At 44.1% G+C, this 26669-nt stretch overlaps 1 protein-coding gene across 30 annotated transcripts in view; it reads left to right on the top strand.

The window, feature by feature from the left end:
- The window catches only part of LOC143934091 (neurexin-2-like), a 3463823-nt gene that overhangs the window by 1749254 nt on the left and 1687900 nt on the right, over nucleotides 1-26669 (top strand). The window lies entirely within an intron of this gene.

Genomic DNA, 26669 nt, shown 5'->3' with positions numbered 1-26669 from the left:
TCGGTCCTCTCTGAAACCTGCGCTGACAGGAATGAAGGTATAGAATTAGGTGTGTCACAGCCAAGTGCTTGCGGGCACTCTGCTAGCAGTACACACACGTCCGATTATAGCAGGCAAATGTCCCTGCCCCAGCTGCTGGACCGTCGAAAGAAGTTCACTCCCAGCCATCCACATGCCCAGTGGTTGAATGCTAGTGTGGCTAAATTGCTAGCACTTCAACTGCTGCCTTTTCAGTTTGTAGACTCGGCCCCCTTCCATGAGTTTGTGCAATGTGCAGTTCCTCAGTGGCAGGTTCCCAAACGCCACTTTTTCTCACGGAAGGCGATTCCGGCTCTCTACCGGCACATGGAAGGCAATGTCCTTGCCTCGCTGGACAGGGCGGTCAGTGGTAAGGTGCATATTACCACTGAGTCATGGTCCAGCAGGCATGGACAAGGACGTTACCTGTCTTTCACGGTAATAACATGTTTTTCTCGTTATGCGGAATTCGCTTTGCTAATGTGCATAGACATTTGAAGGTGAGAACTCCAGGGCATTGTGCTTGATACTTACACACTGGCAAAGGCCCACACACACAGAGAACATGTCTCCAAGTCCATGAGAAGGTTTTTATGCTGACAGTTTTAGCGCAGGTCCCGATTCAACCCAAGATGGATTAAGGGTTACAATTAACACTAGACAGAAAGGGACATTTTGATGTTAAGTTGTGGGATGAATTTTGGGGTCAGGCACTAGAACTAGTAAAGTCATAACAGAGAAATGAGAGTTAAAACAGAATACTTTACATGTTGTCAGAGAGGGAAGATGGGATGAGCACTATGGCTGCCCATCTGATCATAGAAGTTAAAGTATGTGACGTATGGGATTACAATACATGGGATGCGAAGGATATCAGATAACAAAATAAGGAAAGCAGAATTTAAAGTAAGGAAATATTAAAGAGAGTTAAAAGAAAGTGAGAGAATGATATGCATGTGTTGTTTACAAATGGGAAAAATGTAAGTGATTTTAGAGAGATATTCGTGTATGTGTGTGAATGCTGAAACTTTTAGGTCTATCACTTGTGTGTGTGTCATGTATGCAGATGTGACCCCTTCCTTTGCACTCTCATAAAATAATGTAGCTAGGATGAGAGATCAGTGATAAGCCGCAAGGACATGCCAATTTCAGTTTTTTAGACAAAACATTTATAACAAAATGTGTGTGTGTGTGTGTGTGTGTGGTTAATTAATCTAATGATAAACAATGTGATTGCAATTATTTTTTAATCTGTTTTACAAACATGGTAGAATGAAGGTTACATTTAACCGTGTATTACACAAATTGAATATCCTTTGCAAAATTACCTCCTTTAAGGAAATGTATCTGTGAATATATATTAGTATTAGGGTGTGATATTGAGATTATCATTTGAGTATTAATTTTTTATATGAGTTTAACCATTTTATTAATATTATAGATATATTGTAACTGGCTTAGACAACCTTTGGTTGGAAATTAAATCCAGGTTATTTGGGAAATTTGTAAGATGAGATTAGTTGAGTTTAAGATAACAATTTTGTAGTTTTACATTTATACAATAATGCTGCGTACACACGACCGGACTTAGGTCCGACAGACTTTCGATGGAGTTCTAACGGAGTTCTGACAGAGTTCTGACAGACTTTCCGAATGAACGGACTTGGCCACACACAATCACACCAAAGTCCGATGGATTCGAATGTGATGACGTATGACCGGACTAGAATAAGGAAGTTCATAGCCAGTAGCCAATAGCTGCCCTCGCATCGGTTTTTGTCCGTCGGACTAGCACACACACGAGCGGATTTCTCGGTAGGAACTGGGTCCAGTGCAGTTCTTGCGGAAAAATTTGAAACATGTTCCATTTCTAAAGTCTGTCAGACTTTTGCAAATCAAAAGTCCGCTGCAGCCCACACACGATCGAATGGTCTGCCGGAATCATTCCGTCGGACTTTTGATGTTGAAAAGTCTGGTCGTGTGTACGCGGCATAAGCCATTATTGAGAGAAAAAAAAGATTAAGATGAGATTGTTATTTGGAATACAGCTGTCATAATATTTAACAAAGCCAAGATGGATGGGATACATAAGAAGTTTTCTACAAAAATTAAATCTTAAGGTCTGATAATAACTTGATGTGTGGCCCATGACGTGAGAGTAATAATAAATAAAATAAAAAAAAATAACAGACCAATCACATCAAGTCCACAGACCCTGTTAGGATAGATCCCATCTGCAGCCAATTGTATCGTTTTTGATATGAGAGCTTTCTGGTCCATCTTATACAGATTGTTGGTCCTTTTGTTTTTATTTATTTTTATTTTTTAAATCCAAAGCAGAATGTGTGGATTGGGAAATGATGTGCCCCTTTTCCTTCTAAGTGCAGTGGTATAAGCAGAAGAATATTTTGGATTTATAGACATCTCTCCATGACCGCAGAGTATTGTTATCATTTATAATAATATTGCCAGGAAAAAGTAGTCTTTTTGAAACCTGAAACTGGAGTTCTTACACAAACAGTATGATATAAAAGAAGCCATTGTAATATATTCATGTAAGCTGTACCCAGTAATGAAGGGTTGTAGCTTTTATGCAAAGGTGCTATTAGACAAAGTTAGAAATTATTTTGGTCAAATAATTTTTAATGGCCCCACGTTCTGCGCAGCAAATATACAGTTAACTAAATGTTTGTCTAATGAAAGGTTCAAAATATGAATTTATTTGTTTGTTTATGTATAAATCTAACAATAAAAAATGCGTAGATTTGAATCCAGAAACATTATTGCCCATTTTGTAAAGAAAACACCCCAATGTATATTCTATGAGGCATAAGGAGTCTTTTGAACACGTCATTTCTTTCCAAAAGTTTTTGGAAAATGTGGAAAGAAAATTAAAACTTATTTATTTTCTCACAAAGTTGTAGATGTAGAAGATCTTTCTAACACCTAGCTTGTACCTAGCCAAAATGACACCCCAAAATACACTCTGCTACTCATCCTGAGTATGGTGATACCCCATGTGTGAAACTTTTCCATGGCCTGGCCACACATAGATGCCCAACATCCATGTAGCACCATCAGGCGTTCTAAAGTCATAAATTACACATTTCATTTTCTGAGTACTTATCACATGAAGGCCCTTGAGCACCAGGACAATGGAATTAGCCACAAAATTACCCCATTTTGTAAAGAAAACACCTCAATGTATATTCTCTGAGGCATAATGAGTCTTTTGAATTTGTAATTTCTTTCCAAAAGTTTTTGGAAAATGTGGAAAGAAAATGAAAACGTTGTCTTTTCTTACATCAGGGGACACAGAGCCATATTAATAACTATGTGGGTTATATCGTGACATATCAGGTGCTGGACACTGGCACTCCCCTTAAGGCGTGAACTTCTCCCATATAACCCCTCCCATTACTAGGAGTCCTCAGTTTTTTCGCCAGTGTCTAAGCCCTTGTACACACGGTCGGAGAATCTGTCGGAATGAGTCTTATCGGACCGCGTCGTCAGATAATCCGACTGTGTGTGGTATGCATCGGACTGATTCCATCAGAATCTCAGTCCGATCCAAATTTCCAACATGTTGGAAAGATTTCCCGACCAACTGGGCCGGACGGACCTAATCCGATCATGTGTAGAGCCAGGGCTGGACTGGGACAAAAATTTGGTCCTGGACTTCATCCAGACCAGCCCACTTTAATTTTGCAAACAAGCACAAAAACAGTATATAAAACTATACGCAATTGTGCAAAAAACATAAGTAGCATAACATAAGGAGTCCTCACTAACCTCTTTAATTATTTCACTTATTTTCCTCTGTATTTTTCTCATCTTTCTCACATCACTGCGTGAAGTTGAGGGTGAGCCGTGCAGCCATTACTTTGTCACTGAAACCGGCCCACTGAGCCATCGGCCCACCGGGAAACTCCCTGTAGTCCCAATGGCCAGTACATGCCTGTGTAGAGCATTTTCATCGGACCAAGTGCCACGCATGCTCACATTCAAATTCCGACACGGAAGTGCTCGTTCAGGTAAAACTACTGCTCGTAAGCGATATAGCACATTCGTCACGCTGCAATGTTAAAAAATCAGTCATCAAGCGCATTCTCTTGATCTTTAACAATGCTGCAAGAACGAACTTCTTTTGATGCTCATAGTCACAGATTTCATTACTCTTTTTTTAACCATTTCAGCAATACAATTTTAGTTTAAGTCACATCTACACAATGTTTGTTATTTTTTATTTTTTTTTGGATGTTTTTTTTGGGGGGGGGGGGGATGTTTTTTTGATTTAAAGACACTGGTCATTTCTCCTTTTTTGAACTTTTTATTTTTGGGTGTAAACTTATAACAACAACATTATTGTATTTTTTAGATTTAATTTTTTAATCTACAGGAGGTTGTTTAGTGTTGGTACCCCTTGTTATTTATTTTACTTTGTATTTTGGAAATGTACCTGCCTGCTCACAAATAATCTCTACTTTTTGAAGGAAAACACATTACACAAGTATTTCATCAAACAAAAATAAAATGTATTTTTTTTGCTTGAAAAGAAAACTAGGGTCGCAGCACTGGAGAAACTTATTAACTTTGGTGCAGCCTTTGGCCCCCAGGGCAGACATGACTAAATGAGATATAAAAAAATTGGTGGCCTGAGGAGTAGATATCTCAGGGAGAGAAGTCTGCTCCTGAAGTCCTCGAGAGCAGGAAATTCAGATGCCCAGGATGGTGATCTTGAAGAGGCTGCATCTTCTGGCACACCAGACTCATCCCAGGCCATCACTCTCTGGTCTTCCTTTGGGACTTCCCACCAGGCATCCTTCCAGGCTGTGGCTGGGCTCCTCTAGCTGGGGCAGGAGGAGGAGGGCGTTGTTGGACCTTCTGGCTGCCACTTGCCACAGCCTCCCCCCGACTGAGGTCTTCCTGTGTATGAAAAGGGGACATAGTTTTAGTTTTTTGATCATCAATCACAACATTTTGTGCTCCTGGCTTTTGCTATTTGACTGTTACCAAATAGAACAGACTATCATTCTGACACCAGCATTTTTCTTTCCCGTCCCAATCATTTTTGGTCACTACTGTCTATTGACATGTAAACCACTTGGAGAAATCTCAACTTACTGATCAATAAGAACATCTAATCTAGTTAACATCATTAAATGTAATACAAGAAATATGTTCAACAATGCAATACCTGTCTCAAGCTGGGCCCCACCACATGGTGCTGCTTGGATGGCCCAGGTTGGTCAGCAGAAGCCTCAGCTGGGGGTGAAGGATGCCTTGGAGGAAGCATGGAGAGTGGTGGCCTGAGTGGTGGCCTGGGTACCCCCTGGTCTAACAGAAAATGCAGCCTGTCAAAGTGCACCATCCTGGAGTAGTAAACAGCATCTGGATCTCCTGCTCTCAAGGACTCCAGGTGCTTCTTCCTCTCCCTGAAATATGTAAGCTTCATGGTCACAATTTTGCGATTCAGATATGTCATGTCTGCCGTGGGGACCCTGATCTGCACAGGCAGGGCATCTCCTTGTATAGCTCAAGGAAGAGCCCCATAAAGTTGGGATTGGTGAATGGGTCCATTTTCTCTGCAAGACACAACACAAGACAAACCCTCAAATACTAATAATGCAATTAAAATCCCTCCTAATCTTGTCCCAACAGCGGCCTAGATACAAGCAGTCTAGTCTAGTGAAGCACAAATTTAAAAATGTTACCTTCGTTTCGACGTTCGCCGCGTCCGTGCCTCACACTCTCCTCCCAGATCGTACGGATGATACACATTTGTGGCTTTTTATATACAGTGCGCATGCATGAAACTCCGCCCGCCCCTGACGTTCTTTCCAGACTATTCCCCACCCCTTCGCTTCCCGCGCAGTGGGGAGAGCACATGGCGGAGAGAACGCAGGTGCGCAATAATAGTTCCACTAACGAGGAGGAGGGTGAGGAAAGTCCGGAGCCAGAAACGTCCCGATCTAGGAAGACAAGATTTAAGGCCTCAAATATGTCTTTTGGAGAGATGTTGGAGATGGTCGACATATTGAACAGGACCGACTATGATGGGAAGTATGGACCTTACCCAAACCCAAATATCAGAAAGGCCAAGATCATGAATAAAGTTGTGAAGAGTCTTCTGAAGAATTTTGGGGTAAGCCGATCCAAGGATCAACTGAGAAAACGCTGGTCAGACCTGAAATTGAGGGAGCACGAGCAGTACGTAAGGATCAAGCGTGTTCTTAAAAAAAGTAAGTAGTTGTCGTGTGTTCATATCATTATTCTTGCTTGCATACATGCTCCATGTGCTTGGATTTCATGTTGTGCATTTTAAAATGGCCACTTTCAAGGTCATGGTTTCGTTCGTTCGTATGAAACATCGTTCTGCAGGGAAGTATTCCAGCTTAACAAAGTGGCAGCAATAATGTTCTCACCTTGTAACTCGGCCCAAAAAAACAATTGGACAACACTTCCAAGCAATGTTTCATATTCCTATTTATGCCCTCTGTGTGCTAATTAATCTTTGTTTACATTCTCATAGGGGAGAGAAGACTCGGCAAGTATGAGGACACCAGGGACCATGAGGACACCAGGGACCACACCCCTCCCAAAGAAGGGCAACTTCCAAAAGCAGAAACAGAGGGGCAGGAGCAGGAGCAGGAGGAGGAGGAAGAAGGAGAGATTGTGGAGGTTGGCCAAATTGTCACCACAACAGGTGAGTGTCGGAGAACACAGCTTCCGGTAAACTCATCAATGTATATCACCATATTTGGATTACATGGTGTGTTTGTTTTTTTTTTTTCTAGGTGATGTGGAGGAAGATTCCCGTTTTACCAGTGAAAGTGCCCAGATCTTGATCGGGGAGATAATGGTGTGCAATAGGGATTTGGAAATTGTACAACAAAACATCAATGATGTTAAAAATAAAATGAAGAACATCATTGATGTTTTGGGGAGAGTGTGAAAACGAAAAAACTAGATAGGGTTTTATTTTTGTTTTAGAAAAAAAAAAGGTGGATTTAGCATAATTCCAAATTTGGAAGATGCACAGAGTGTGTAAACATGCGCTATCTCCCATCATGGGGGATCAATGTACATGTTTTGTGGAAAGTGTCTGAGATGAAGGGGTTGCAGCCCCAAAGCATGTACATTGATCCCCCATGATGGGAGATAGCACATGTTGACACACTGTGTGCATCTTCCAAATTTGGATTTTTCAGGGGTCACACCCCATGTGATGAAGGCAATATCAGCCCAGTTTGTACATACTCAGGTCTGATATTGTCTTCACTTTTCCAAGTTGAACTTTGTAAGTTCCTGTGTTCTGTATTTTACGCTTTGATACATGCCTGTTTACACAAAAAAACAACTCAAAAATAAATATTATTAAACTGGGTTTTGGATACCCAAAATATCTTGGTTGTGTTGTAAAAACCTTTACTAAACGCACATATGAATGTGCTTGTATTAAAAAGTTTAATTCTCAACAATGTATGGCTTCCTTTTTCATTGGGCTTACAATGTATTTGTAGTCAAATTTGAGTTTGTGCTGAGGAGTGTGATTTACTAAAGGCAACTCCACTTTGCACTCCAAGTGCAGTTTCAGGTGTACTTTTGCAGTGCACTTGTAGTGCATAGTGGATGTGCCTTTAGTAAAAAGCACCCACAGTGAGGTGTAAATTTGGACAATCATGCCATTTTCCTGCCATGGTGCTGAAAATGAGCATGATTTAGATCAGTAATGCACTACACATTAGTTAACAAAAAGAAGGTGTGTGTGTAGCAGACCAACAACATAATAAGATTATATGAAGAAGAGACTGTCCCCTCATCTCACTCTGAACTTGGGTTTGCACTGTTGCTGAAAAAGGCACAACTTGACAAAAAATGGCAAAGTGGGAGGCCACAGTCTGCCATTCCTGTTGCGTTGAAGGACACTGTGTAGTGACACAAGAAAACAAACTAGTAATTTGACAAATCAACATTGCATGCAGATTAGACACCCACATTTTTGAAGACAATTAGTATAAAAAATTTTAAAATGAGTATTTAAAGCCTAAAGTATAAGGTCCCCTTATGAGAGTCCTAACCCCCCCATCCCCCCCATCTGATGGGCCCTTGTTAAAAAATGAGGGGGGATGTTTAGGAGAGGTAACCCTCTCCACTTGATTGAGAGCTGAATGCGTAAATAATGTGTGATACTTTGTGAAGCCCCGCCTTAGTTACACTATTGGAAGCCCACCGGACAGGTAAGAAGTGTCATAATAACAAAATGGAAGGACATTTTGACATTATGCTATTACATAGCAATAAAATGAATATGTTGAAAAAATAAAACTAGCATTTGAAAGTATTGAGGCAGGCCCTTACACTACATGCTTTGGTGAATTTGTCCATAAATGTGATCATGAAAAAAGTATTTAGAGTGTGTATTGGGTTGGGTCAAGTCATGAGATAGAAGATTGCTATCAGCTGAGGTATCAGTTGGGGAGAGGGGGGTTACTAATGAGTTTGGCACAACTCCAAAAAACAATAAAAAGGTCACTTTGCATGAATTGAAGCACACACATCACATTTGTAGAGATTTTAGGGCGTGTTTAGGGAAAAGCAATACTATGGAGCTGCCAAAAGACATTGTCAAGTGACTAGACTCTAGTTTTAGGGGCCAAGAAGAGCATGGTGGGGAAGTTAGTGAGGCAAATCCGCATGAGGACAAAGGGGCAGAGTATATGAATTAGAGCATATTGCAATGATAGTAATTAGGGAATGAGGAAAGAAATGAAAGACGTTAGCAATCATGAAATACATAGAATGTGATGTTTACGGTTAAAAATTAGCATAATATAGTCCTTCAGCAGGAGCTGAATGATGGCAGAACAGGTCTCTGGAATAATGATCCCCAGAGCCTGGGGGGAGATACCTGTAGAGAACTTGAGGTCCTGAAGGTTCGTCTACGTCCTCATCGTACAGTTTGTGCTGTGCAGGGGTTCTTACTTTGACTTTGACACAAGCCCTTAGGCTTGTGTCAAAGTCAAAGTAAGAACCCCTGCACAGCACAAGCTGTACGATGAGGACGTAGATGAAACATGTTTGGAAAACGGTCGGCTGGTCAGAACGGACACCAGAAAGCAACGCTAAACAGCAAGGCCTGAAAGGACGACCTGAATAGCAGAAGCAAGCAGACACTAAAAAATGCCTTTCAAAGCGTACTATACCAAGATAGAGTCCACAATGAGAAGCAAATACTTAATGACTGCACGCACTGACTATCAGATACGCAAAGACAAGCAGAAACTTAAGAGCAGTAGCCATCTGAATCACTAATCTGAAAAGCGTGAATCGTCTTTCACCAAACTTCTACTAAAACACGAGATCAGCAGAAGGAGCACAAAGGGTGCCGGACGTGGTGCTGAACTTCCTTTTTCTAGTCCCGCCGTACACGGCTTACGTCACCGCGTTCTTGGCAACCGCAAAATCAGACAACTTGGCCCGAGCATGTGTATGCAACAGTTTCGGGCACAATCCGTCGGACTCAATCCGACGGGCAAAATCCGATGGATTTGGTTGCCGAAATCTCCGACCGTGTGTACGTGGGCTAAGGTGTTGGGCACGAGTAAGGATGTGTGTACTAAGCTCCACAGGCAGTAATCCTTTTATGCAGTGGAGGCCCGTCCATAGGGGGCGCCCCCCTCCCCCATGTAGTAAAAAAATTTCCCTCCCTATGTGCACTGTATCCTGGCGCCGGGCGCAGTGCAATTTAGGAAACGCCACATCTATGCAATCACAAGAGTGCAAACGAGGCGCTTCATTTGGCCAAAAAAATACGCTCTGTGGCGAAGCCGATCACACCACAGCTTCCGGTGCGATGGACTGGCCGAGCGAGTGCATAGACTTGCACTTTGAGTGAGCTGTGGGCGGTGCTTCCGACGTCACTCAAGGAAGTGACGTTGGCACGGCACTGCTTTGTTCTGTCCCGTATGAGAGGATCAGGTAAGGCTGCCACATGGCTGCTTACCACTTCTTCATTATTTATTCAGCGCTGCCGCCAGTACCCCCTCCACATCCACAGGGTTACTATGGTGGTCGGCACTCGGCAGCATACCCCAACCCCCCCACCACCCCCTTGCTAAACAAGATTTAAAAAAAGAGTGCTATTATCGGTGGTCGGCAGCATACACCCCCCCAAGAAGCTTTAAAAAAAGGGTTATTAATAATAACCCTTTTTTTTTATCTTGTCTAAGGGGGGGGTATGCTGCCGACCACAGATAATAACCCTTTTTATTTAAATCTTGTTTAGCGGGGGAGGGGGGGTTAATGCTGCCAACCACCGATAATACCCCTTTTTTTCTTAATAATTGTTTGGGGGGTATGCTACCAACCACCGATAATAACTTATGATCGGTGTTTGGCAGCATACCCCTCCCCAACAAGATTTGCAGGTTGTAGATATGTGCAATTTACAGGTTGTAGATATGTGTGATTTTCAGGTTGCAGATATGTGCGATTTACAGAATGCGATTTACAGAATGCAGATATGTGCTATTTACAGGTTGTAGATATACAGAATGCAGATATGTGCGATTTACAGAATGCGATTTACAGAATGCAGATATGTGCTATTTACAGGTTGTAGATATGTGCGATTTGCAGGTTGTAGATATGTGCAATTTACAGAAAGCAGATATGTGCGATTTACAGAATGCGATTTACAGAATGCAGATATGTGCGATTTACAGAATGCAGATGTGTGATTTACAGAATATAAAACAAAAATTACAACCGCGCTCTCCCATATAATAGACCCCAATGAAACTCAACCATCATCTACTAAAATTTACAAAAATAAATAGTGGTGAACAAAATAAAAAATTAATCGTGATACATATACACAATTAGTGCATACACAATGTAAACAATTTAGTTCAAACAAATAAATAATAATAAAAAATTCATTGAAATAAGAATAAATTAAATGTAAACATAAATAAATTCATACGATTAAATAACTTATAAAGTGCTCGAAAATAGAAATGTGCAAACAACAATTTAACAAACACAAACACACGTGCCCAATAAAGCGTTCTCAGATGAACGAAAAATAAGTGCAACAGTCCATTCAGTTGAAAGTATTTCTCCAGTTAGACTCAGTGCAGAATATAGGCTTCCTTCCCCACCACTGTGCTGGTTAACAGATAAATTGCGCGCTTACCAAATCCTAAAGAAATCTGGGCATATATGATAAAGAATCTCAGGGGACCGTCAAATCAGGACAGCATCACACCTTTCCACACGAATTCCAATGATGGGATCACTCCTAGGATATAGATAAAAACTCCCATAGTGTAAATCCGTATAAAGAACATTTCATTAAATCATAAAAACATACTCACAAACAGAATCATTAAAATAGCGTTAAATGTCGACGTGTTGACGCTATCACATGACTTATGGGTGCTCGTTTTGCCGGCTGGCATTTAACGCTATTTTAATGCGCCCCCCATCCTAAAACTTCCCCAGCCACCACTGCTTTGATGAGAGCCAGCCATCCTGACCAGATCCATTCTGACTAAATGAACACTACCTGGGCCTCATCATCCGAAGACACAAGGTTTTGCTTGCGAATATTTTAAAGGTGGGCCCTGGGATCCAGTACCTTTTGGTAGTAAGGCCAATAAAAGTTTACTGGCAGGGTCTTCTCGCAAGTCCAGGATTGCAGGATTACCTGAGTGTACCCCTGTTCCTGAAGGTTTCCTTTCAAGATCTCGGAGCCTACCGTGAAGGGCGAAGATTGTTTTTTTTTTATCTCTGACAAACCCTGCTGCGAGGAAGGGTAGGGGAGATAATCTCTCCATCCATGTATTGTGTTGTCATGTCATGTCTATGTGTCACCACTGGAGGCTGTATTGAGCACTCACCATTCTGACACTGAAAACAGCAGAAGCTCCACTCTCCTCTCCGTTCAAGCCAGCTCAGACCCTCAGGTATGAAGGGGGGTCTGATCACTTCCTGGGCCCCCAGATTGGCAATTTTGATCTATTTAAATGCCAGCCAGATGCCTCTTTTTCTTTAAAAAAAAGGAAAAACATTTTTTTGGGCATGTCGCGGCCGTTAGCCGAGCGGAGGATTTACCCCCCCCCCCGCCGTCGCCCACCATGATGCCGGTGCTCACGTGGGAGATTCACTTCCCTGTTTAAAAACAGGAAGAGGGGTTGTTTTCGTGCGGGGCGTGGCTAAACGACGCCAGGTGCCGGCCACACGTGTAGGAAGTAGTTAGAGCCCTGCAAGAGAAGCTACTGCCTGGCGGTGGAGGGACAGAGCAGAGTGGTTGCTGGTCAGGTTTGGTGACACAGGCATTTTCCTTTTGGCAACATTGTACTGTATAGCTAGTATTAATAGCAGTTATTGTACTGTACTATAGCCTAGCAAGTGAAACATTGATTTGCTGGTACTGCCTCTGCTTTTTACTGTAAGCTATGAGTGACAAAGGGACCAGGAACCCCTCTAAGGATTCTAAGGGGTTAATGGTATACAACAAACTAAAAACCCTTCCAAAAGAATGTCTTCCTCCCCGAGAGGTAAAAAATGGAAAATTGTATACTTACCTTTCCGTAATTTTCCTTTCCTGTCGCATCTTCATGGCAGCATACACTCTGGGTTGTGACTCCGCCCCCACAACCTGATAGGACCACATAGCTATAAGATGAAGATACGCCCCCCGCCCCGGTATTCTCTGTATATATGAATCACCTTTGTGGGTGGGATATTGTATGCTGCCATGAAGATGCGACAGGAAAGGAAAATTACGGAAAGGTAAGTATACAATTTTCCATTTTCCTGTCGCATCATGGCAGCATACACTCTGGGGATTAACTCGCAGACTGGGTGGGAGATGCAAAGGTAAACGTTTATTAGCAAGGAATAGAAGAGTTGGCTTGAATAATGGACTTTCCCAATTCTACTGTTGATAGCTGAGCTGAGTCCACCTTGTAGTGAGAGATAAAGGTGTTCCTGGAGGACCAAGTGGCCGCTCTGCAGATGGTTTCCACTGAGACCCCACAATACGCCGCCCAGGAGGTGGCCACTGCTCTGGTGGAATGAGCCCTAAGGTCTTCAGGAATTTGCGACTCACTCAGCAAGTAGGCCTTCACCAACCAGGAGGCAATGGTTCGGGCCGAAGCTGCTTGGCCTCTCCTAAGGCCATAGGGAATGATGAAGAGGTTCTCCGATCTTTTAAAGGATTTGGACAGGGAAAGATATTTTATGATTTTGCACCTTACATCCAGAGGATGAGGGTCACCCTGGTCTGTGTTAAGAGCTGGCAAGTTGATTTCCTGGTTGAAGTAAAAAGAGGATGCCACCTTTGGGATAAAGTGATCCAAGGGCCTTAGAACTACCCTGTCCGGATGAATGATCAGATACGGCTCCTTAATCAGTAATGCTTGCATCTCTGAAACTCTCTTCGCTGATGTGATTGCGACCAGGAAAGGTGAATTTTAGTGTCAGGTGCCAGAGGGAGATGTTTTCCAGCGGAAAACAGGGTTCTTTGGATAGTACCTCTAAGATGACTGATGGGTCCCATGTTGGAAAGGAAGGCTTCCTAGGTGGTCTTAGTTTAAGACAGGCCTTCTGAAATTGCATAACAAGGGGATCGTGAGCCCATTTAACCCCTGTCAGGGCGGATAGAGCTGACACCTGAACTTTCAGAGTACCAGAGCTAAGACCTTTGTCTAAGCCTGATTGCAGGAACTCTAGGATCAGAGGAGCCGAAAGGGAGGACAGATCCCGGCCAAGGTCCTGAGAGAAGACAACAAACTTCTCCCAGACCCTGCGGTAGGTGCAGTTGGTGGTAGGTTTTCTGGCCTGGAGCAGGGTATCAGCTACCTTCTGGGAGCAGCCCTGACATAGATACCTAGCCCTCTCAGCCCCCAAGCCATCAAGTACAGCTTCCCCGAATCTGGATGTAGTAGCTGGCCCTGGGAGAGCAAGTCGGCCGACAGGGAAGAGCAAGAGGTCTGCCGTGCTCAGTTGTAGGAGGGTGGTGAACCATGGCCTCCTGGGCCAAAAAGGAATCACCGCTATCACCAATGCCGTTGATCTCTTGAGCCTTAAGAGAAATCTCGCATCAGGGGAGTCAGAGGGCAGATATACCCGAGATGGAAGTTCCAGGGATGCTGGAGGCAGTCTGTCCCCTCCGCTAAGTGAAAGGGAAACCTCGACAGGAACCTTCGGCATTTGGAGTTTGCCGGAGTCGCAGCAAGGTCTATGTCTGGTTGACCCCAGGTCTGGCAGATGAGGGAGAAGGCCTGAGGGCTCAGGGACCACTCTTTGTTGAAGGCGAACTCCCTGCTGAGCGTGTCAGCTAAGATGTTCTCGAACCCGTGGATGTAAGTCGCCCTCAGGTCTGACAGGTTCAACTGTGCCCATTCAATCACAGGGAGAACTTCCCGCATCATGGAGGGACTCCTGGTCCCCCCCTGTCTGTTTATGTAGGCAACAGCAACCTTGTTGTCCATCCTTAAGAGGACCTGCTTCCCCCTTAAAAGGGAGCTGAAGGCCAGGAAAGCCTGTAGAGCCGCCCTCATCTCCAGCACATTTGATACCGAGTCCCGTACTTCGAAAGGCCAACGGCCCTGCGCTGCATGGGACTGGTAGTGGGCTCCCAAACCTTCTAGACTGGAATCCGTGGTCACTACCTCCTGAGGAGGGATGACTATGTGTTTGCAATTGTTTAAGTTGTGGGGACCACAACGCAATGAGCGCCTGACTGTCTCCGAGATCCGGATCGTCTGGGTCATGGATAACCCATCCCACTGATGTAGGAAGGAGTTCTGCAGAGGTCTGGTGTGCCACTGAGCCCAACGGACCATAGGAATTGTCGCTGATAGAAGCCTAGAAGGCTGAGGCATACTCTGGCCGACAGGGATCTTGCTAGAATGGCCTTCTTCACCTTCCGGACCAACAGGGAAGACTTCTCCAGAGGCAGCTGCACTGTATTCAACTGGGCTCTTAAGAAGATCATTCTCTGGGTGCGCCGAGTCTGGCTCTTCCCCCAGTTTATGAGCCATCCCAGATTCTGCAGAGTGGAGACGAGGATCTTTTGATGCTGTAACAGCGACTCCCGGCTGTCTGAGAAGAGGAGAATATCGTCCAGATAATGGTGGACTCGCAGCCCCCTCTCCCTCAGATGCGCGATAACGGGAAGAAGGACCTTTGTAAAGGTCCTGGGAGCCGCAGAAATTCCAAACGGAATACTTCAGAACTGAAAGTGTCTGTGGTTTAGTGAAAAACTGAGGAACTTTTGGAGTTCTGAATGGATAGGGATATGGAGGTAGGCGCCCTGTAGATCTATGGAGAGCATCCAGTCCCCCAGATTTATGGCCTGGAGGATAGACTGTAGGCTCTCCATTTTGAATGCTTCTACCTGGATAGAGCGGTTTACGTTTAGATCCAGGACCGGACGTAGGTCCCCTGATTTCTTTTTTACTAGAAATAGAGGGGAATAGAACCCCCGACCTCTTTGGGATAGGGGCATCTCGGTAATTGCTTCCTTTGGAGCAGATCCTGAACGTATCGGGTAAAGGCTAACCTCTTTTGCCGGGATGACGGGAGGTTTGTTGGGCAAAAATGGTCCCCCGGGGGAAGTCACCTGAATGACCATCTGTGCCCGACGCGAACTGTGGTTAACGCTTATTGTTTTCCCCCAGACCAGCGTGAACTTTGAGAGTCTGGCCCCCAGCACTGCTGGCTGGGCGGACGCACCTTCAACAGAACTTCTGGTCAGTAGATGCTGGGGTCCTGGGCTTCTGGGACGTCAGGAAGGACGTTTGAGGGGCCTTCCAGTTCCTTCTGTACTCCCTACCAGGCCTGTAGGACTTGCCATCCCTGTACCTGTCCGGGAGGTTACGCTTAAAGGGAGGAGGCCTCTGAAGCTTTGGCTTTCTATCCGAGGGGATAAGCCCTGATTTTCCGGCAGTGACCTTAGAAATAGCAGAGTCCAATTTTGCGCCGAAAAGGTTCTCACCATCATACGGGATGCAGCACCAATTGGACTTGGAAGCAGGATCTGCTGCCCAGGGTTTGAGCCAGAGAGCCCGTCTGGCCATTACCGAGGACAATATAGCCCTGGATGCGGACTTAATAGCATCCACAGATGCCTCTGCCACAAAATCCCCTGCAAGGCTTAGTTCTTGCAGGGCCCTTACTATCTGGTCCTGATCAGCGCCTTGGATACAAGCTTTTCTGTGCTTGCTGACCAACTGGCAGTAGCCTTACCCACAGCTGCAAGAACCATTGCTGGCCTGCATACGCCTCCTGCTGCTAAGTAAGCTCTTTTGAGATCAGTATCGATCTTCCTATCCAGGACATCCTTGAATGACACAGCGTCCTCGATAGGGAGCGTAATGTGTCTGGCCACACGCATGAGGGATGCATCCACCACTGGCGGGGACAGGAGAGATTTAATTTTAGCCTCCTTTAGAGGATATAGTTTGGCAAGCCGATTGTTAAGACTTGCTTTCTTCTCGGGTCTCTGCCACTCGTCTCTGATAAGTTCCTCCAACTCATCAATGAAGGGGAAGGCTTCGGGTTCTCTCATCAGGTTCGGGAAATATTTTCTCCTTTTGGGTTGGGCCTCCTGTGGTTCCTCCCAGCTAATGGCCCCCTTCACTGACCTCACAAAAGGCTCTATTAGGGAGAAGTCAAAGCCCGCTGAAGCCTCTAGTTCTTCCTCATCTGAAGGAGAATCATTCTCTCTGGAAGTACTTGGGGGAGCCAGCGAAGCACCCCGTGGAGATAACTCCGTGTCGGGAGCGACACGTGGGACAGAAGACTCTGTGAGCTCTCTGTGTTCTTGCCCTTTCTCTCTGGTGGCTTCTTCAAAGCACCGGCGGCATGCCAACATATCTGGAAGGGCTATGGCCCCGCATACCCAGCAGGTATTTTCATAAGGATGGGAGTGACGTGCTGGTGAATGGCGCCTCCGGTCAGGGGATCTTCTTCGGCGGGAATGGCTGCGCCTTGAACAAGACCTGGAGCGACTCCTTCTGCGACTCCCTTTCCCTGAGCGACTTCCTCCACCCGAATGGCTCCGCCTATGGCCAGAGCGGCTTCTTCTATGCGAGGAATCTCTGCGAGGTGATCTTGCGGACCTGATGGGGCTAACCATTTAGGTAGCGCTAGTGCGTCCTGCTCTCTTTTTTGATCTTCTCTACTTACCAAACTCCTCCCCTCTTACCTATTATGCTGGTGGTGATCTGCTGTAGCAGTGGTCTCCATGGAAAGGGAAACAGAGGAAGCCTGAAGACACAGGTAACACAAAAAGGTAAGGAAGATAAAGCCATAACAGAACCAAGAGGGGAATAGAGAGAAGAAAAATACAGGGAAGATACTTACCAAACAGAGAGGCAACACTGGGGTAGAAAAAGAAAAAAAAACAGAAATGCAGCAGTCATGAAATTCAGCTGGGCATAAAAAACAGGCAAAAAAAGACATCTGCGTTAAAAAAGGCATCTTCCCCTTTTAAAATTGGAGCCGGGGTCATGTCCCGCCCGCACATGCTCAGTAGTGCCATGCGGCCGCCGGCGCCATCTTTGAAAAGGGAAAAGACATAGATAGACATACACAGGCTGCCCAAAGTGCACAGTGAGCATGTGCAAAGCGGCAGAGTGACCAGGAAGAGAGCTAAGGAAAAGGAAGTAAAATATGGCAGAAAGGCAACACTGGGGTAAAGGCACCAGACAACCTAAGGTGACAAGAGATACTGAAGGCAGAGAGTATGCTGTCAGGTTGCAGACACAGTGACACCAGGGAGGAAGAGGAAACCGGAGACCACCGCAGGTACTAAGCCTGTTTAAGGCTTAAAGACCAATCTTTTTATTATATGCCTTCAGCCTATTTAAGGCTTACTTCCAACGGCTATAGAGGCAATGCTCTGTTTGCAGAGAAAAAGTATTCATACCCCTGAGATCACCAGAGTGGGGTTCCTTCCATTTAGCTTCCTTTAGAGGCTGTACCGGTAAGGACTTCCACCCAGGAGAGGCTAGAACCTGGCTGGGGCGATGCGGTAAGAGGGTGATGATCCGTGCGGTCCCAACAGGTGAGGAAAAATAAGAGAATACCGGGGCGGGGGGCGTATCTTCATCTTATAGCTATGTGGTCCTATCAGGTTGTGGGGGCGGAGTCACAACCCAGAGTGTATGCTGCCATGATGCGACAGGAAAGAAAAATACATCCAGTCAGATGAAGCCGTCAATGGTAGAACACTGCTGTGCCTGTGTATTTCATACAAACAGGTTTTTCTTCTAACATTTAAAATATTATTGTTATGATGTCTTTCCATAGTAGGACTAAACATAGCAGATTCCCATCTAGTCCTCTGGGCCCTTTTGTTGAGGTGCAGGAGGCTGGGGATCAGGTAGATCTTCCCAAATATTGGAAGATACTTATTTTTCCTCTTCAGAAGATCCTAACAGGGAGGGAGTTTCCGCACAAGTCAGGTGTTTGTCTACTCCCTTACTTAACCCTTTTGTTGCCTGTCACAGGCTCTTGAGGTATCAATCTCTAATAGAGTTAATTTGAATCTCCCCCACCTGGGGATGTTTTTTCCTATTTATGCATAGCTTATGTATTCTGAATGGGAACATTTCTATGAAAAAAATGGGGGGTTCCAGCTATTAATGCTGAAGACACCTCAGTGAGCAGAGTCTTGTATGTCCAGCGGATAATGCACTGATGTTAAAGGATCCAGCAAGTTAAAGTGGAGGGCCACCCTAAAAAAAAAAAAAAAAAAGATCATTAATATTCTTAAAAAAATTTAAAAAAAAACATAAAAAAAAACATTTTTTTACCTTGTCAGAAATCCCTGTTGCTAGGCAGTCTTCCTAATCTACCTTCTTCCTTCTCCTCAGTGATCTTTTCTTCTCTCCTCGTCACGTTGTCTTCTGGGTAATGGGACGCGCTGTGTTCTGGGAACTGTATGTTCCCTAACACAGTGCGTCCCATTCACAAAGCGCCACGCAACTCACGCATGCGCAGTAGGAAACGGGCAGTGAAGCCCCAAGGCTCCACTGCCTATTTCCCTTAGTGATGATGGCAGGGCTGGGACCCGAGAGCCGAGGGACATGTCGGCCTCGGCGGCTGACATCGCGGGCGCCCTGGAAAGGTAAGTCTCCTTATTAAAAGTCAGCAGCTGCTTTTTTTTTTAGCTGCTGACTTTAAAAAAAATAAAATTCATCTGAAACACAACTTTAAGGTTGGATTTTCCTTTTAAAGACCAGATGTCTTTTGCAGTTCTGGCTGCAATTGGAGTAGCTCAGTCCATTAACCCTTTAACATCTGCTCCACTATTGTAGTGGAGCACATTTTGAGTCGCATCAATGCATTGGAATGTGGACTCCAAGGGGTTAATGAATAGGTGTGAGATACCTGAAAGTTCGGCCCGGCAAGGGGCTGGTGTATTTGACGCACTGTGTCTCACAGATGCTGTGAAGGACTCGATCGTTTAAGTCCTATGGTTTATACTTGGACTAGTGCATTTTTGCAGAGGCCCATGGCTGAGATATTGATCAACTGAAGCACCAGGTGAAAACCCTTAGCCAGTATGTGTCCCTTCCTGGGGTATGGCTATTTAGAGTAGATAAGTACATCCAAAAGGGGTAAAGCTCTCTTTACCAATAAAGGAGGTTCAAACAGTTCTTCTTTAATTATGCAGCCGTCTCCTCAAAGAATGCTCCTAAGGTTCCAGAGAAAAAAAAAAGAGAAAGAAAGAAGTGTCTCTTTCTGGTCTCTGGATCAGCTGTTATACCAGTTGGTGATATCAGAGATTCCCTTAGTGGAACAGGGGTTTTTGGCTCAAACCTTTTAAGGTCCCAGAGCCAAGCATAGAGGTAAGACCCACTCTAGATCTTGGAGATCTGAATCGGCACTTAAACATCCGATCCTTTCATAATTCGATCGGCTGTGTCCATCCTGCAAGGAGGGGAGTTGCATATCTCCATGTGCCAAAGTTTCCCGCTTACCCGAAATCTCTGCGGTTTGAAATATAAATTAATTTTTATCAATCGTGGCACTGCCATTCCGCTTAGCCACAGCACTTCTGAAAGATTCTCGCACCTCCTTTAGCCAGGTTAAAGGCTCAAGGCATAGCGGTCCTAGCCTATTAGAAGATCTACTTTGAATAGATCATTCAGTCTCAGGTATAAAACCAGAGTCTGATCTCAGCTGTAGATAGCTGAAATTTCTAGGTTGGATTCTCAGCCTAGGAAGATTCTCCTTAAAACCATCAAGGAGGTTACTTGGGGGCTGGTTATAGATACCATACAGAAGAAGGTATTCTTACCCCAGACGTGAATCGGTTCCATTGTAGAAAATAAAATAGGATTTTTAAAACAGCTTACCTGTAAAATCCTTTTCTTTGATGTACATCGGGGGACACAGAGGTCCCTCCCTTCTTCTTATGCACGTTGATTGCTTGGCTACAAAACTGAGGACTCCCAGTAATGGGAGGGGTTATATGGGGAAGTTCACACCTTAAGGGGCGTGCCAGTGTCCAGCACCTGATATGCCCTATATTACTATGGCTCTGTGTCCCCTGATGTACCTCAAAGAAAAGGATTTTACAGGTAAGCTGTTTTAAAAATCCATTTTTTTTTCTCACAAAGTTGTCAATTTAGAAGATCTTTCTAAAACATTGCATGTACATAGCCAAAATGACAGTCCAAAATATATTCTTCTACCTGTACTGAGTATGGCGATACCCCGTGTGTGTGACTTTTCCACTACCTGGCCACATACATAGGCCCAACATGAAAGTAGAACCTTCAGGCTTCTAATGCCACGTACACACGGTCGAACTGTTTGACGTACTTAGTCCGTTGAAACACATTTCAGCGGACAATCCGCTCATGTGTGGGCTTCAGCGGACTTTTTCAGCGTGCAGTCCGGAGTACTAAGAATTTCGGTTTTTCCAAAAATCTGTCCGTCGTACTTTGGTTTCAGCGGACAATACGGTCGTCAGTATGCTAGTCCGACGGACTAAGAATGGCGCATGCCCAGAAAGGATTTACAGGGCTTTGCTGTGTCTTGGACTTCCTATTTCTAGTCCCGTCGTACGTGCTGTACGTCTTCGCGCAAGCTTTCATCGGACTCTTTGTGTATCCGTGTGTGGTCAAGTCCGTTCAGTGGAAAGTACGCCGGATTGTCCGTCGGATTGTATGACGGACTAAGTACGTCAAACAGTTCGACCGTGTGTACGCGGCATAACACATAGCATGTACACACCAAGAATTACACCCCAAAATACATTCTGCTGAGCAAAGGGGTAAAAAAAGGCTCACCTGCGGTTTTAGCATGCAGAAATACCATAGCCATCAAAGCATTTGTCCAGACAGCCAAAGGAAATGTCCAGGAATTGTCCAGGCAGCAGATATGCAAAAGTATGAACATGGTTCAGTACAGTCCAAGATTTAGCAGACAGTTCATGTAACAGACAGAGGCATGGCCAGTTAAGGTGGCAGCAGGCAGCACTATAACATTGGGCCTCGGTCAGGTAAGACCCGAGGACAGGGGTAGAGGCTTCTTCCCACCCAAATCGCTACGAAGCCTCTGAGTCTTCAGACCCTAATCCGCGAAAACGAAAAACCCGGAGAAAAATGTTTTCTCCACTTGGAAACATTTTCTGGAGCCCCTCACATATGTGAGAACCCTGTGCTGTATAGTGACAGGGAAAATGATCAGTTCAGGAGGCAGGCAAAAAGCATGGTCATTTAACAGGCCAAGGTCAATTCATGTTAAAGGCAGAAACATGTTTGGCAGAGGCATAGTCGTTAATAGTCTGGCTAATTGTAGATGATAGTGTTGCACAGTATATATAAAGATAAAGGAAAAGAGAGAGGGAAGGCAAAGCAAGAAAAAGTGAACAGGAGTGTTATATATTCAGAATGTAGATAAAGAGTAGTGAGAAAAAAGTGTATAAATGGATGTAGACTTGCTTAGTGTCAAAAAGTCACCTTTTAACATATATGCTCCACAATGAGCATATTGTGCTTCATATATATGTCATGGTTATGTAATAGAGTTGGTCTGCTTACCTGTTTCCATGTGTTCATCTCTAGAGACCAGCCGACCCTCACCTGACTGCTTTTGTAATCCATCCTCTGGCATGACTCCACCCTAGCTCCTATCAGAGAACTCTATATTAACCTGTGCACTGCAGGCCAACCCCGCTGATCAACCATTGTGTATTCCTTTGTGTGTTAACTTCCTGTTACCTGCCGTGTGCTCTTCTGTTGTTCCGTTACCGACTTTGGCGTGTCTTTGACTATCCCTGTTTGCCTGGGATCCTGACCTTTTAGCGTGTCCCTGACTATTCCTGTCTGCTTGTGGCCCGGACCTTGGCTTTGTCCCTCACCATCCCTATCCTCCTGTTTCCTACTGTGGGTGTGAGCTGGGGGTCGCGACCTGGAGCCAGTTGCAGCCAAGTCCATCCTCACCACTCGAGGCTCTGGTGAACACCTGCTGGCTCTTAGACTCGGCGCCCCAGGGAATCTTACGCTCTAACCGTGGTGGGACCTGTCTCCCGTCCGCAGCAGTCAGCCGTAGGGTCCACAATCTTGCAGTGCACTCCTGATCCCTACGGTGTGCATCTGTCACCTCGCCTCAAGGTGACCTGATAATATAGTATATTAGTGATCATGAAATTGTATCTGAATAATAATATACATATGAGCAATATCTAATAGCAGCAATTATAAATGTGCAAAAATGCAATAAAGAGTGCCAAGTGAGTGCGCAAAATATGAAACCACACTAAATATATCAAAATGAAAAAAATAGCAGCAAATAAAACATAGAATAATATTTTATACAGTGCATTCCATTGTGCAAATACTGCTAGCAGCAAATAAACATGGGCTAATATTCTATCCAGTGCATTCCTTTGTGCAAACACTGCAAGCAGCAAACAAATTAGTGCTTGTGCTATGGATGATTAAATAAATCAAACACACAGACCATAAAATTAGAATAAACATGCAAATTCTGCCAGTATAAGCTTCAGTAATGTTTCAAACTCAGGTGTTGGTGCTGTCATAAATCGTGCAAACTCAGGGGTGCAGTGATTATTTCTTCCCTCCGTCCAGTAAGTGGGTGGATGTGCCCTTACCTCACGGCTGTGAGGTTACAGCCTTATTGAAATGTAGGTATATATCTCCTAGCGTCCCCAGCTCTGGTATCTTAAGGTGGGTATACCTCATAAAACATAGGAATGGTAATCCATAGTGTAGTAGTTTAATATAAACAAATTTATTAAATACTAGCAGCAGGGTACTCACATTGTGGAGCACTCATATACAGCGGTGTACACATAAAACGAATGGTGCGCTCCAGCGTCACTTCTGGTGTCTCTCTCTCTCTCTCTCTCTCTCTCTCTCTCTCTCTCTCTCTCTCTCTCTTTCCAACGCGTATTCGTCACCGTCACGTGACTTCATCAGGGAATAGATAGAGAGAAGGAAGTGTCCCTTATATACCTAAATTTACTCATTATGGAGGCCATTTTGTTGGAGTCCGGAAACCGGAAGTCTCGCTGCGGCCATTTTTGTGTGTTATGTCGCCGGAAGTAAGCCAATAGACATTGTTCTGGAGGTTTTAGAGCATAAAGGTTTACTGCGCACTGGTCAGAGAAGTGGTGACACCGGAAATCTACTTAAGCACCTAAATACATTTAGAATCAATGCTGGAATACATAAAAAATAGGATTATAAGCCAAATAGTTAATAGTAACGTAAGTATATATATTCCTAGCAGCTCAAAATAAATCACAAATAAATAATATATCACAAAAAATTTAAAAAATATATAAAAATTAAAAAATTAAATAATATAAAAAAATTTTTATTAAAAAAGAAGAATGTACATAAAAAATACATAAAATATATAAAACATATATATATATATATATATATATATATATATATATTAACCCCTGGATACTACATAACAACTATACTTATTTAAAAGGGAATAATGGAGATGTGACCTATTTCTAAAAAAACACAAATATCTGTGAGAGGAGTTTGAGAGCATATATTGGGGGGTAGTAGATCAAAGATAGCAGGTACAAGTGTAAAAAAGTATATATATATATGGATTCCAGTTGGCTCAATGTTCTTACTTTATGGCCACCACGCCAATGTTTGACATAAGGTTCTATACCCCAAAACTTTAATTGGGAAGGGTCTTTGTTATGGACAGAAGCAAAGTGTCTCGACACACTGTGCTTATCAAATCCCTTTATAATATTCTGTACGTGCTCTTTCAGGCATCTTTTTGTGCGGCCTACATATTGGAGGCCGCAATTACATTCCAACACGTAGACTGCTCCCTCAGTGTTACAACATATAAAGTCCTTTATCTCATACGTGTTCCTGGTGGTCGTGGACGTGAAATCCTTCTTTTTCTTATTCTGGCATCCAGTTTTTAAGCAAGCATAACATCGTTTACAGGGGAAGAATCCCTTTCCAGAGAAAAATGAAAAATTATTTTTAGGGGGATCTGGGATGTTTTTTACTATCTTATCCCGGATAGTTGGAGCCCGTCTATATACAAATTTGGGTTTCGGAGGAAGAATTTGTTGTAGTTGTCTGTCTGTCAACAAAATGTTCCAATTGCGTCTAATTATTTTTTCTACATCCTTAAATTCGGTATTGTAGTCGAGGATAATCGGTACTAAGTCATCTGTCGATTTTTGTTTAGATTTATCTTCTAGTAGTATTTTTCGATCAATGTCTGCAACTTCCGTGATTTTTTTATTGATAAAATCATCGTCATAGCCTTTCTCTAAGAATTTAAGTCTTAGAGTCTCTGCTTGTGCTTTAAATGCTTCATTGTCAGTACAGTTTCTCCTTATACGCATTAGTTGTCCTTTTGGTATGTTAAATAACCAATTATTACGGTGGCAACTTCCTAATGGGAGGTAGCTGTTCCTGTCCACCTCTTTAAAGTGTGTTTTAGAAGAGATTATGTTGTTGTTCTGCATGATTTCTAGATCCAAAAAATGTATATGTTTATCACTAATCTCCCAGGTTAGATGGATATTTCTGTTGTTAATATTTACCGTATATACTCGAGTATAGGCCGACCCGAGTATAAGCCGAGGCCCCCAATTTACCCCCAAAAAACTGGGAAACCTATTGACTCGTGTATAAGCCGAGGGTGAGATATGCCTGTCCATCCCTGTGTGTGTGTCCATCCATCCATCCATCCCTGTGTGTGTGTGTGTCCATCCATCCCTGTGTGTGTGTGTCCATCCATCCATCCATCCATCCCTGTGTGTGTGTCCATCCATCCATCCATCCCTGTGTGTGTGTGTGCCCATCCATCCATCCATCCCTGTGTGTGTGTCCATCCATCCATCCATCCCTGTGTGTGTGTGTGTCCATCCGTGTGTGTGTGTGTGTGTGTGTGTGTGTGTGTGTGTGTGTGGCCTTGTGTGTCCAGCCTACCTGTGTCCTGAGCCTCCGTCCAGTCCCGAGCCTCCGTCCGGTCCCGTCCCGTCCCGAGCCTCCGTCCGGTCCCGTCCCGAGCCTCCGTCCGGTCCCGTCCCGTCCCGTCCCGAGACTCCGTCCGGTCCCGTCCCGTCCCGAGCCTCCGTCCGGTCCCGTCCCAGGATCACCGCTCTTCGTCGGCGCCCATTCCCCTGTTCAAATGCCGCGCCTCCCTGTCTGTGATAGGCGGAACACAATTTCCCAGCAGCCTGTGTTCCGCCTATCACGGACATCGTCTCATCCTCGTCCGTAGTACGAGGATGAGACGATGTCGGTGATAGGCGGAACACAGGCTGCTGGGAAATTCAGTGTTCCGCCTATCACAGGCGAAGGCGGAGCCGGAGGCGCGGCTTTTGAATTATAGAATGGCCGCTGTCTGTCTGCTCGACACGCTGATCGAGCAGGCAGACAGCGATGACTCGAGTATAAGCCGAGGGGGGCACTTTCAGCCTCAAAAAAGAGGCTGAAAATCTCGGCTTATACTCGAGTATATACGGTAGGCCTTCCAAAAAACTTATGAGTTGTTCTTTACATATTATCATGATATCATCAATGTACCTTTTGTACAGGTGTAGGCCTTCTGGGATATTCTTAAATACCACCTCTTCCTCCCATTGTGCCATAAATAGGCCAGCCACGCTTGGAGCAAATTTGGCTCCCATTGCCACTCCAGTTTTTTGAAAGAAGTAATTCCGATTGTACCAAAAGTAACTGTTTTTCAAAACAAAATCGAGGCATTTAATAATATAGTCAGAGGAAATATATTATTAAATGCTGTTTTGAAAAACAGTTACTTTTGGTACAATCGGAATTACTTCTTTCAGAAAACTGGAGTGGCAATGGGAGCCAAATTTGCTCCAAGCGTGGCTGGCCTATTTAGAAATCATGCAGAATAACAACATAATCTCTTCTAAAACACACTTTAAAAAGGTGGAGAGGAACAGCTACCTCACATTAGGAAGTTGCCACCGTAATAATTGGTTATTTAACATACCAAAAGGACAAATAATGTGTATAAGGAGAAACTGTACTGACAATGAAGCTTTTTAAGCACAAGCAGAGACTCTAAGACTTAAATTCTTAGAGAAAGGCTATGACAATGATTTTATCAATGAAAAAATC

Source organism: Lithobates pipiens, unplaced genomic scaffold (genome assembly GCF_037356315.1).
Source record: "Lithobates pipiens isolate NorthernLeopardFrog02 unplaced genomic scaffold, aLitPip1_a1.2 Scaffold_10, whole genome shotgun sequence".
NCBI classification, from domain to species: domain Eukaryota; kingdom Metazoa; phylum Chordata; class Amphibia; order Anura; family Ranidae; genus Lithobates; species Lithobates pipiens.
The sequence above is the reverse complement of the archived record's forward strand: the minus strand, read 5'-3'. Positions and strand labels throughout refer to the sequence as shown.